This window comes from Lissotriton vulgaris, chromosome 2_1, assembly GCF_964263255.1.
Source record: "Lissotriton vulgaris chromosome 2_1, aLisVul1.2, whole genome shotgun sequence".
Taxonomy (NCBI): domain Eukaryota; kingdom Metazoa; phylum Chordata; class Amphibia; order Caudata; family Salamandridae; genus Lissotriton; species Lissotriton vulgaris.
In genome coordinates this window covers 708,452,318-708,465,279 of record NC_141687.1, presented here as the reverse complement: position 1 = coordinate 708,465,279, position 12,962 = coordinate 708,452,318, and the positions used below count along the sequence as shown (strand labels likewise).

The 12,962-nt window shown below is 42.6% G+C and overlaps 1 protein-coding gene across 2 annotated transcripts in view; it reads right to left on the bottom strand.

The window, feature by feature from the left end:
* The window catches only part of RNF141 (ring finger protein 141), a 259,994-nt gene extending 250,785 nt beyond the window's left edge, over positions 1–9,209 (bottom strand). Inside the window, exon 1 of one of the 2 annotated variants that reach the window (XM_086955955.1) lies at positions 9,025–9,209. The gene's annotated coding sequence lies outside the window, so the exon portion shown is untranslated. The remainder of the gene's footprint in view (positions 1–9,024) is intronic. The other variant, XM_086955954.1, reaches the window with a different exon arrangement.
* Between the last annotated feature and the right edge of the window lie 3,753 nt (positions 9,210–12,962).

Genomic DNA, 12,962 nt, shown 5'->3' with positions numbered 1-12,962 from the left:
ACACACAGACACATTGGAACAGACACACACGCATACACCCCCCTCCCCTCCCACTCACCGGGCTCTTTCGGCGTGTCTCCTCTGCAGCGCTGGTCGGAGTCGGACGGCTTCACTGCTTCCTCGGCGGCGGCGGGCGGAACTTCCTGCTGGGTTGCAGGCCCCGCCCCCGTCTCGGCCAAAGGTGCCTGACTTCTGGTTTTCACGGAGCAGGGCTGCGGCGGTGATATCTTTTGGGGGCAACAGCGGTAGGCACCCTCTATTCTGTTCTTCCAATACTCCTGCGATAGGATTTTTACTCGAAAGAAGTCTCAATTTCACAGCATGGCGTACTGGCGTAATCTCAGGCATTTGTAACGTTAGTGTTGGAAATTTTGCAAGAATATGCCTGTGTTTATAAAATACCACCCTGGCCTACTTCTAAGCTAGTGGGTGGAGGATTTCTTTTTATTAGCTTGATGGACCTCTATAATTTACAAACATACTTCTCAGGTTGAGTATATATACTGTCCACAGATAATGGAGCTTTTAATAAACCAAGTAGCTTTCTCCATCACTTCCTACTGAGGAAGTGTCATGTGGTTCATGCAAGATTAACCTGTCACATGCGTGGTTGTCCCTCAAAATTCAACCCCCATGTTAACTTATTTGTATCCATTAACGTTGCCATTTATTTTCTCTAAACAGACTTTCTACATCGGGCACGCTAACACCAGTCCGCAACCCTCAGAAGGTTTTGCAGAAAACATATCATTAATGAACACTAGAAAAATACATTATTGGTGCTAGCAGTGTGCGTCCCCGTTATGCCCTGGCTATTTCGAATATAATATAATATATGTCCTGTACAGCACCGCTGGCACGTGCTTAGTCTCAAATCCTTCGCATCCTCACCTTCTCCACACAGATGACAGACAGGTTTTGAGTAATGAGATTTCTTTACATCCTGTATATCTGTATTTATCATAGAACCCTTCTATCTGCTTGAATGTGAAGCAATGAATCTCACCATTTCGGATGTGTTGATGCTCCAGGCATCTTTCCGTTTGAGGTGCTTTACATTGCAGGGATGTGGTGCACATACACTCCAAACAATACCACTCAGTGCCACATAATTACACGCCACACAATTACACTCTACTGAATACATCATACACGCCACATAATTACACTGCACTCAACGCAACATACACTCCAAATACCACTGTGTCACATAATTACACGCCACATAATTATACTCTACTGAATGCAACACACTCCACACAATACCACTCAGTGCCACATAATTATGCTTCATAACTACATTGCACTCAACGCAACATACACTCCAAATACCACTCAGTGCCACATAATTACACTGCACTCAATGCACCATACACTCCAAATACCACTCAGTGCCACATAATTACATGCCACATAGTTACATTACACTCAATGCAAAATACACTCCGAATACCACTCAGTGCCACATAATTACACGCCACATAATTACACTCTACTGATTAGACTGCGCTCAATGCAACATACACTCCAAATACCACTCAGTGCCACATAATTACACTCTACTGATTAGACTGCGCTCAATGCAACATACAATACACTCCAAATACCACTCAGTGCCACATAATTACACGCCACATAATTACACTCTACTGATTAGACTGCGCTCAATGCAACATACACTCCAAATACCACTCAGTGCCACATAATTACAAGCCACATAATTACACTCTACTGATTAGACTGCGCTCAATGCAACATACACTCCAAATACAGTTCAGTGCCACATAATTACACACCACATAATTACACTGCACTCAATGCAACATACACTCCAAATACAACTCAGTGCCACATAATTACACACCACATAATTACACTGCACTCAATGCAACATACACTCCAAATACAACTCAGTGCCACATAATTACACGCCACATAATTACACTGCACTCAATGCAACATGCACTCCAAATACCACTCAGTGCCACATAATTACACGCCACATAATTACACTGCACGCAACATCTAAGTCACGTAAATACAACACATATTGCATTACAAATGCTATAGGTGTCACATTTGCGAAAGTTAAAACTATTGGCATTGTAAATGACAAAGCTATTAATTTTGGTATTTTCAAAACCAACAGATAAATATAAAATTTGTCATTTACAATACCAACAGCTCAAACTTTCCTAATGCGAGACCTATTGCATTGCAAATGCTTGTTCCATTGGCAGGCCTCTCGAAACGGAGGCCTGCCATTGGAAAAAGCTCCTGTTTAGCAGATTTGTCTGCTCTGGATCCCACCTCTCGAGGACTCCATGACCTGCCTTACGGTAGCACGACAATATTTTCAGAAATACTGCCTTGGCAACCATGAGGCAGGGCAGGGAGTCCTGGAGGGGCGGGATTCAGTATCCTGTTCCCGCCCCGTTTTTGTTTTTTTTGTTTCGTTTGTGCCGTCATTCCAGCACGTTTCTCGGCGGTGGAGGAGGTAGGGGAGAGGGGGTGCTGGTTTTAAGACTTGTTTTTTTTTCCTCCGAGCCGCAGCAGTCCCAGAAGCCATTGCAAAAGCCCTACAATGAAATTTAAGAAGTTTTTTCGGTTTCGGCGCCATTTTCGATTGGACGGAGTAGGTAAGGAGGGAATTTTTCTGGAATTATTTGCTTGAATTTTTTTCCTAATTGTGCCCATGGTCACAGCCGCTCTAAAAATACCGAAAAAAATCGTACTTCCTGCCCTTGCGTTCTGCGAGTGTCCGGGGCCCCAGTGTCTAACAAGCAGCAGAGCAGAGAGGTGCGGCTGAGCGGAAAAAAGGAGTGGGGGCCAGGGTAAAAAAAAACACGGTCAAAACCCTACTCTCGTCCGTTTTTTAAGTGCTAGTAATTGGAATATTCGAAGTAGCGCAAGAAAAAAAATGTTTGAATCGTTAACGGCTACCGACCGTTGTGTTCTTTACAGGATGTACACACAGCGAAGAATCTAAAGGGGAAAAACAGGAACAAAAGAAGTATTATTTTTGAAACACGTATTCCAGAACAGAGAAAGGTGGTTTGCGACTAAATCGCTCTCGTAAACATCCCTGACCGAGAAGTGCGGAAGTTTGCTGTATTGAAAATCTCATGTGTGCTAAATTGACATTAAATTAATTTGTTTGCTCTAACTTTTTTATTCCTTCATGATTTTTCTGGACTCGTTTTGAAAAAAGTTTTCCTTCTAATAAAGTGTGAGAATGTAAATGATACTATCTGTGGTGCTTTATATTTGAGTTGAGACAACCCGTGAAGAATGGTTGAGTTATGTTTTCTAACTGCTACCCACAGATGAACGGCAGCGGAGCCGGGAGGAGTAGTGACGCAGCCCAGCAATGACAAGTTTGCAACTTATTGTCTGCAGTGGTGGAGTCGCAGCGCAGGCTCCGCCGACTTCAAACTGCACCTTTCATCCTGTACCTTTAGATTGCAGTGGCCAAAAAAAGGTATAGAGTATTAAAAATATGCTCAGTTATCAGGGGCGGGCATTTAGTCGCGATGCACAGCTAAACGAGAGGTGCGAAGGTGAGAAGTAAACAATAAATGTCAACTATCAAGGGGCACCTTCTCGTTCCATATCGAATTAAACAAAAAACTTGGACGATTATTCGAAGATCTTGATAGTGTTACTAACCTGTTCAAATATTTTTATAGTTTAGTTTTAGTTTCTTCACTCTTTTCGTCGTGAAACTAAACTTTTCTTTTATTCGATATTACCGAAACGGTGTTACTTTTTGTTTAACTTTTTTTTTAAATGTTGACTTTTTTTGCAGTAGGTAATGCCCATTACTATTTTTTAACCAAGGTTTATAGTACGAATATTTATACTAGGTTAATGTATTAATCTAACGTTTGAACAAATGACTGTTTTCAGATCGAGTAATTGTTTTGGAGAGCGATTAAATTGGCGTTTGTGGCTATGTTTTGAGCGCTATATTATCTACATTGTTTTGATGTCTGTTTGTTGGTGACTTGTGTATCTCCAGATGTTATATTGGGAGGGGTAGGGGGCGTGTTGCCGGATTCGTATGTTTTACAATAAATCCAATTATGCTTGAGCTTATTACAACGATTTTCGTATAACAAGCGTGCAAACGATAACATGGAGACTGTTTTTTGCTAGTATAATTGCCATTGCTCATACTATGAGGTATCCTTTCAGGACAGTTGAGATCGATTTGCTTTCTGCAAAAACGTATTGCACAATTGTTTCTTGCGTTACTCGAAGAGTTGGGTTTTTTTCTATGTAAAACTGCCACCCCTTGGTTGACATGTGCTAACGGTGTGTCTAGGTGTTAGTAATTTGGCATAGTGGTGCTGTATGCAACACCAAGACAATATAATTGACTTTGGAACCTCAGATGAACATTTGCATAGATGTTATGAGCCTGCACTTCAAGAGAAAGATGCTAACCTTCACATGGCGTTTATCGATGAAGATTGCATGGTTATAAACGGTTCGTATACTGAACTTGAGTGGCTAAAGTGTCCTCATTTTAGTACAATGCAATCAGTTGTAATGCCAACAAAAAAACAAGTGACTGCTTATCCAAAGTTTAGTTTCCATCCCATTACCACTGGCATCAAAATGCACTTCTCTAACTTCTAGAATTGTTCCCTGTGGTAAACTTACATTTCAACCATGTACTCTCCCCGCCCACTTAACGGTGTTCTGCAGCTCCGAACACACCCACTCCCTGGATAAACAAATAGGGCTTTATTTACCTTTTTGAAGCACGTAATACAGTGTGTCCCGTGTGTTTTCGCTCTTTTATTTTTATTAGTGAAGGGAACCGTCACTGGCAGAACATTTTCTTGGGTACTCCCTCGCATCCCCTATAATGTATTGCCTAAAACAGCACATGCTGTTCGTTGTAAGACATTTTGGGGCATATTAGCCAGCAGGGTTTGAAAATTATCGCAATAGAAATCCATGTTCTGGTGTGAACATGGGCTTCTATTGGAATTCTCCAGGGTATATTATCAAGTCCATTATCGCCGCTTTAGCAGCAGTTTTCTGCCGCTAAAACGGCGATAATTTTAACGCCTTGCTTGATAATATGCCCCTTTGTTAGTTAGCAGTCCGCTTAAAGCCCATCTATTGGTTTTCTACATTGTAACTCATTTGCTTGCTTCTTATTCGTTAGATTTGCCTCTGTGGGCTTTAGTTCTGTACAACACGAAAGAAAGACATTGGCACAGCCAATTGGTTTCCGAGGTGAGACCTATTGGCTTTGTTAATGCTTTTTTTTTTCCTGCTGCCAAGCTGTACATGTTCGGGAAGAAAGCAAAGCCTGAACTATTGCTGCCCAATTTGTGATCCATGACTCCATGTCATGTATAATACTAAGTTGGAGTTGTGTCCTGATTGTTTTTGGATCTGCACTTTTTTTGGATCTTTAAAAGATTTGGATGCCATCAGCATGTGTAAAGTGTAGGGGAATACATTTTAATGGCTGTTTAAACATGCAGAAGAGCTTACACTGGATGTTCCTTTTCACCGTAGAGTACACTTGCTTATACGTTTGCAGAGTGATGCACAGTGAGGGATATTCAGGGAGAACTTCTCTGGATCAACAAAATACCTTAAAAATATTGAACTTGGTGGACTTGAGAATTATAAGACAAGAGAATAGTTTGAAGATAGTGGAGAGTTTTGTGAAGATTGTTGTTTTAATCCGGGATGGAATTACAACCTGGGTTAAGGACTGAGTTCATTAAGGAAACTTCATAGACCATACGGCCCAGAGGAAGTCGTGGAGCGCACCGCATCATGACGAAACACGTGTTGACTCGAAGGCTAACCAGCATTGGCAAAGCCAATAGATCTCACCCTTTTTGGCCTACTGGCTCTGCCAATGCTTTTTACCAATGCTGTGCAGCATCCTCAAAAACAGGAAAAGGTGCACTGATGTAGCCGATGTTGCTGGCTGCGTCTTATTTCAGGCATGCAAAGTGTTTGATATACCATCGATCAGAATAATACCTCTGATAGCACAGTGTTTGTAAGTTTGCATGTTTCACCGCAGGGATTTGACTTTACCGCTCTCGCTCTGGGTACATTTTCTCCTGTTTTATTTTACATTTCATTGACACTTGTCAGGCAAAACTCGCCAAGTATTATTTTTTGGTGCCCGATCTTTATTTTTTTCCACCACTGCAGTTCGCCGCTACCAGCATTCACTTCTTCACATTTTTCCTTGTGGGTTTCACCCGTGTAAAGCTTACGCGACTTCCATCTTTCACCCACGCTCACACTGGGAATGGCCGTTCAAGCCAGCATGATTTCAGCTCATTTGACTTTACCGCTCTCGCTCTGGGTTTCACCTTTTAGGGTTCCTCACTTGTATTTTCCAACTATCGTCGTGAATTGCACAGATGTAACTTCATAACTCTCCTCTTTTTTCATCTGACTCTACTGCACTTTTCAATTAAACATTATTGATGCATGTCCACCATATCACTTGTTGAATCGTTGACTCTCGGGAACGTCGTGACGTGTTTATTTTTACTTTTGAGGGAACATTACTCAATCCTTTGATCCACTCTACTGGTTTTATTGTACTTTTTTAATTAAAATTTCACAGCTTGTGTTCACCCCATTACTCACCGGAATGTATTCACTGAGTCTACTTGCTAGGGGACTTTCTGTTCACTGCTACCACACTCTCTCTCTCACACACACACACACACACACACACACACTCTCTCTCTCTCTCACACACACACACACACACACACTCTCTCTCTCTCACACTCTCTCACTCTCTCACACACACACGCACTCTCTCTCTCACATACACTCACGCATTCTCTCACACTCTCTCACTCTCTCTCACACTCACTCACACACACTCTCACACACACACTCTCTCACTCTCTATCACACTCTCTCTCACACACACTCTCTCACACACACACTCTCACACTCTCTCTCTCTCTCGCAAACACTCTCTCTCGCAAACACTCTCTCTCGCAAACACTCTCTCTCGCAAACACTCTCTCTCGCAAACACTCTCTCTCGCAAACACTCTCTCTCGCAAACGCTCTCTCTCGCAAACGCTCTCTCTCGCAAACACTCTCTCTCGCAAACACTCTCTCTCGCAAACACTCTCACAAACACTCTCTCTCACAAACACTCTCTCTCACAAACACTCTCTCTCACACAAACACTCTCTCTCTCACACAAACACTCTCTCTCACACAAACACTCTCTCTCACAAACCCCCTCTCTCTCTCACAAACACTCTCTCTCTCACAAACACTCTCTCTCTCACAAACACTCTCTCACAAACACTCTCTCACAAACACTCTCTCACAAACACTCTCTCACAAACACTCTCTCTCTCACAAACACTCTCTCTCTCACAAACACTCTCTCTCTCACAAACACTCTCTCTCTCACAAACACTCTCTCTCTCACAAACACTCTCTCTCTCACAAACACTCTCTCTCTCACAAACACTGCGCACAACATTTAGACAGTTAATGTAGCGCGTAATAATTGGGAGCTGCAGACTTAGACACACATTGAGTTATGCTTCAAAGTGCTTGTCCTTAGTGCAGTCAGACATTGTACTGTTTGTATCTTGTTTAGTGCAGACACAAAAAGACATCTGTAAATAGCACTCTGTTTATGATATGCGCAGTGCAGACAGAGGGAGCAAACATTTCACTAGGTGTTGCCTGTGCAGGGATACCAGACATATGCACTATAAAAACTGCCCTATGTTATAATGTGCCTAGTTTGGACACACAAATAATACACACTTTGAGCATCATATGCACAATAATGCAGCCAGACACCCGAACATAACCTATAAATACTGCACTGCATGTATGATGTGCTAAAGGCTCATGTAGACAGCCTCCAACCAATGCAAGATGTTTATCATGTACATGGTGCAACCTGACACACACACACGCAAACTATGCCACTGCATTAGTTCTATCAAATGTTTTGAAGTTAGACTGTAAACAATGCATACATTGAATTACGTGTTGAATTCAGACAGACAAACATACATCCTGTAAAATAATTGACATTAGTATTAAGTGCCCGGATTCGCACTGGAACAGAATATGGACCTGGGCACCACAGAAAACAAGCATTTGCAATGCAATAGGTCTCGCATTTACTCAAGTTTAAGCTATTGGCACTGTAAATGACAATTCCTTTTATTTATGTTTTAAAAACTAAAACAAAAATAAAAGGCATTGTCATTTGCAATGTCAATAGCTCGAACTCGCGCAAATGCGAAACCTATTGCATTGCAAATGCTTGTTTCGTCAGTGCCCGGGCCGAATTGTGATCCCAATCCGACCCTGGTCTTGGGTGAAGGTTGGGCAATTTCCCACAACCTGGTCCTCGGTCAAACCCCAAACCGTACTTTTTGGCACACACAAAATGTTTCAATAACTCTATATTTCTAAAGTTAGCCCGCAATCTAGTACCACTTAAATATCATGTACTCATTCAATAACAGATGATTTAAGTCTGCACTTATAAACGCTTATCACTTGCTCCTGACTATATGTATGGTGTGAGATTATACGAGAACCAGTAGGGACCGGGAAATACATATTAAAAGTTAAGGCACACAATTCCTGGACCTTGACATCTCCAGTATTGGCATTTTTGTACTTTAAAAGATTCTAAAACACATGTAAAAATGACCAAGTGATTTCTAAGTCTACTATTCGAACAGACCAAGGCACTTCAAAAAATAAAAACACGTATTTAATAAAATGAATAGTGAACATCGCCCCTGCTCTCAAATCATCGCGGTGGATGGCTTCAGGACCTCGACAGCTCCTCCTGAACGTGTCACGTGCCTAAATCAGGAGTATACAAGATTTGAGTAGTCGAGGGTCTGCCCAGCCCGAACGCGCCCCACCCACTTCCCTCATTCGTCCCCAAATAGCGGGGGAGCAGGGTAGAATTTGATGAGTGCGCAATTGGAAGGAGGGGTCACGAAGACATACTCACTGTTCTTTCAGAGACCCTGAGAGGCAGCAAGGGCTTGGGCTAGCTCGCGGGAGTTGGAGCTGTCCATTCGGCCCGCAACATGCGCGGAAGAGTGGCCCTCTGCGGCACCAGTACAGGTGAGGCTAAAGGCCCAGCAGTGGAGCAGAGGAGTTCGAGAGGGAGGGGCAGAGCGCACCACAACACTACGTGCGCGTGACAGGCCCACACAGTCCGGGTGGCTCTAGGCAGAGGACGGCGCTACAAATAGCCACAGCGATGCTGATTGGGTCGGAAACCAGCGTCGTCTATCTTGCCTGTCCAATTAACAATTGGCAAGCTATTCCGAATCAGTCTGACTCTGCAACCAAAGTAAGTCTGAGACAACATCGCTCAGGGCAGGAGTGTCCACGCCCAGTCCAAAGTCTTTACGCTTTCGACTTTTTCAAGATTACGTTTCTTTTCTGACGGTTGTGAGCACCGGTCCTCCTTACGCGAATCACTTTCTTGAAGGTCTAAAACAGGTTCTCTAAATGACTCTAAGGCTGGGGAACCTCGGCTCAACATCTTGTGATTCTGGGAAATCAGTTAATTTCACCTTGCCTACCGAAAATGAATGTGTCCCTGTGTAACGTAACCGGCGATCATGTAACAAAACCTTCGGGTCAAGTTCGCGAGTTGTAAAACTGCAAAAAATAAATAAATAACACAACCCGAAGGTATTGGAGCGCTTTACATGAGCACTCGTTTTGACACATTAGGGAGAACAGTATAGAGAGAGAGGGGTTTTGAGATAAAGGAAACACCCTACTGATCTGCTGTTAAATGCTCAGTCCCTTTAATATGATTCGTCTTTTGAGATCGCAGGTAAATTTGAGCCCAACCTACAATCTGATGAGCCACCAGGTTTAATTGACCAGATCTCATTTACGGCTCCTGCCTCCTTATATATGACATGACTACTGTAATGTCCGTCCTGATGAGAACGTGAATAGTTCAAATAATCTCCTGAAAGTGCACCAGAGTTTTTAAAATGGAAAAGGGCTCCCTCCAATTTCAAGACTTGTGACTTTCCAGAATTGACCACCTTCCTTAAATCGTCTTGGACTTGGAGCCACAAACTGCACCATGCTGGCATCAGTGATTATCACTATGGGAGAAGGTGGATGTAAAGGGAACCTCTCCGTGAGAGACTGAAGATTCAACCACCATACCATCTGTTGTCTTATCTGGGGAGTTATTGGAATTAGTTGCTCCCAAATCCATCAAGTAAGGTTTCCAGTGTCTTAGAAGGTGCAGTCTGGCTGAAGGCACCAGGAAGGCACATGCCAGCATGTGTACCTGTACCCATAAGCAAATACGTATGTACTTCCTTTAGCAATAGATGAAAACCTGAAGCATTCCTTAGTCTTTTTAATCTCTTTTCCAGAAGGCAGACCATCCCTACTGCCGTCCTGAACAGAGCTCTAATGAACGTCTTGTCTTGCTGAGGATCCAGATTGCTTTTCTTGTAATTTGTTAGTAATCCATGTTGTTCCACGTAATCTTTCATCACTCTGCACCAGTGCTTAATTTGGCATTCATTTTTGAGGACCGCACTTTGATTTCCTTTTCATGTATTGTCTGTGAACAAGAGAGAGGAAAAAACACAAACAGGAAAGCAAGAAGAAGAGAAAGACGGAAAAATGGACAGTAAGGTTGAAAGCAGGAACCTGCAAGAGTGAGGTAGGTCAGTAGAGTCTGGTAGTTGAGTAAAGAGGCCTGAGCTAAATTCAAGATTATTTAGCCTGGATTTTTGGTGTGCCGATTTTTTATAGCTCCACTGGAGCATCGCCTTGTGCACCAGCACTCATTCTTTTACAAATTAAGCATTGCTCTCCACCCCTGTACAGTGTCCTCTCTTGAAGATGTCTTGAGTAACTGTTTGTCCAGGTGTGGATATACATTTCAACCCTGAAGTTACAAATTGCAAGCGACCATGCCATGATCTTGTTAAAGCCTATTGGTGCTGATCATATTCCAGAAGGTAGAGCCTAAAACTGAAAATGTTTGTTCTTTACAGCAAACGTCAGGTATTTCCAATGCTTCCATACAGGTATAAGGAAGTAGGCATCCATCCAGTCTATTGGTATTCGGAAGGCACAGCCCTGTATAAGGGAAATTATTTCTGTATTGTTTCCATTTTGAATGGGTATCTCCTTGATGCAGCAGGTCAGATTACACAGATCAATAATCATCTTGTAATGTCCAGATGTTTTTGAGACAAGAAACACTCTCAGAAATAAACACACTTACCCCTTTCCAGCAGAGGTATAGTTGATATTGCCTTCTTTAGAAGAAGCGTCTTGATTTCTATTTTTAAGGCTTCCTTCTTGGCATTGTTCCTGGTGCAGAGCACAAATGTGGTTTCAGTGTTTGGTCAAATGGATCCAAAACCCTGCTTCGCAATCCGATTCGACCAGAAATCGGAAGTGGATCTTTCCCAGGCCTCTCTCAACTGAAGTATCGTCCCTCCAACTGGTCAATCTTTGCTATTTCCATGGTCATCAGGGGCGCTGAGTTCTAGCCGGGAAAATGCTCCTATTTTCTTTGTTGATTCTTATAGCCCTTCCCTTCGTGTCTCCTAGAAAATGATTGAAGATGCAGTATTAATCTTCTAGGAGGTAGACATCAAGATGATTTAGAGGAGCAGAAAGGAGAAATGGCAGAAGATTAACAGAAAGTGGAAGAGTGCTTATATTCTCTGAATAATATGTGGAGCATCTCTTCAAGTTCTGCTGCAAACAGTTGGACATCCCTAAATGGTATCCTCAGGGCCGTAGACGATTGAGCTGCATCAGTATACAATTCACATAGGTATACTTTTTTTTCCTGGCTGGAACGGTGGCTTCTTCAGCTATGGTGGCAGCTCCTAATTCATCAAACGAAATATGAGATATAAATTCAGTCTGTTGCTCGATAGCTTACAGGAGAGAAGAACACCCAGTATCCTCTTGAACACATTTAGAAAAGTCTTTAAAATCTGAAATAAGGGATTGAGAAGTGTTGGGGCAATAAATGCCAGCATGAATCACTAAATGGGACCCATAATGTGTTTTGTTGAGAGGAAAGTATTTTTTTTATGAGTTTGAGCCACAAGGATACTCCTTCCAGAGAATTCACTGCCACAGAATCTTACATCTTAGAGGCCCTGTATCTTCACACACACACACACACACTGTCATTGCAGGCTGTGTGTTTTGGTGCAGAACAAAGTGAAGGGACGAAATGGCCACATGCATATGTACCATGCCTACAACCCACTGCCCTGGCATAGTTAAGCCACCCCTCTAGCTGGGTACACTATAGCAGTGGTGAGGGTACTCGTGCATGAGCCCTGTACCCCTACAGTGTCTATGGGCCATATGTATGAAACAAAACTTTGTTCGCAAACGCTGAAATTTGCAGAATTTCTGCGTTTGCGATCGCAATTCAGGTAAGTGGGATGTAACAGGCTCGCAAAATAAGGAATTGCAAAAAAGCGATTCCCTATTTTGCGATTGCATTTAAGGAATTGCAAATTGCGATTCCTTAAATGCAATGTAAGAGGCACCAAAAAGGTGCAATTTGACCATAAGGAATCGCAAATTACCACCAACTTCAAGTTGGTGGCAATTTGCGATTTCTTTGAAAAATGCACTTTTTTGCATTTTTCAAAGTGCCATGTGGCACACATACATGCCCTTAGGGCATGTATGTGTGCAACACATGTACATGTACACACATGTACATTTCAGAGGTGCAACAGGGTGTCCTTTTGGCACCCTGGCACCCTTGAATTTGCATTTGCAATTTGTGATTCTCTAATTGAGAATCGCAAATTGCGAATATCTCCCCATTCATTCCTATGGGCCTGTAGGTCCATAGCAATGAATGGGGAGGTATTCCTTAATTGCGATTTGCAATTAAGGAATATGTAGGAT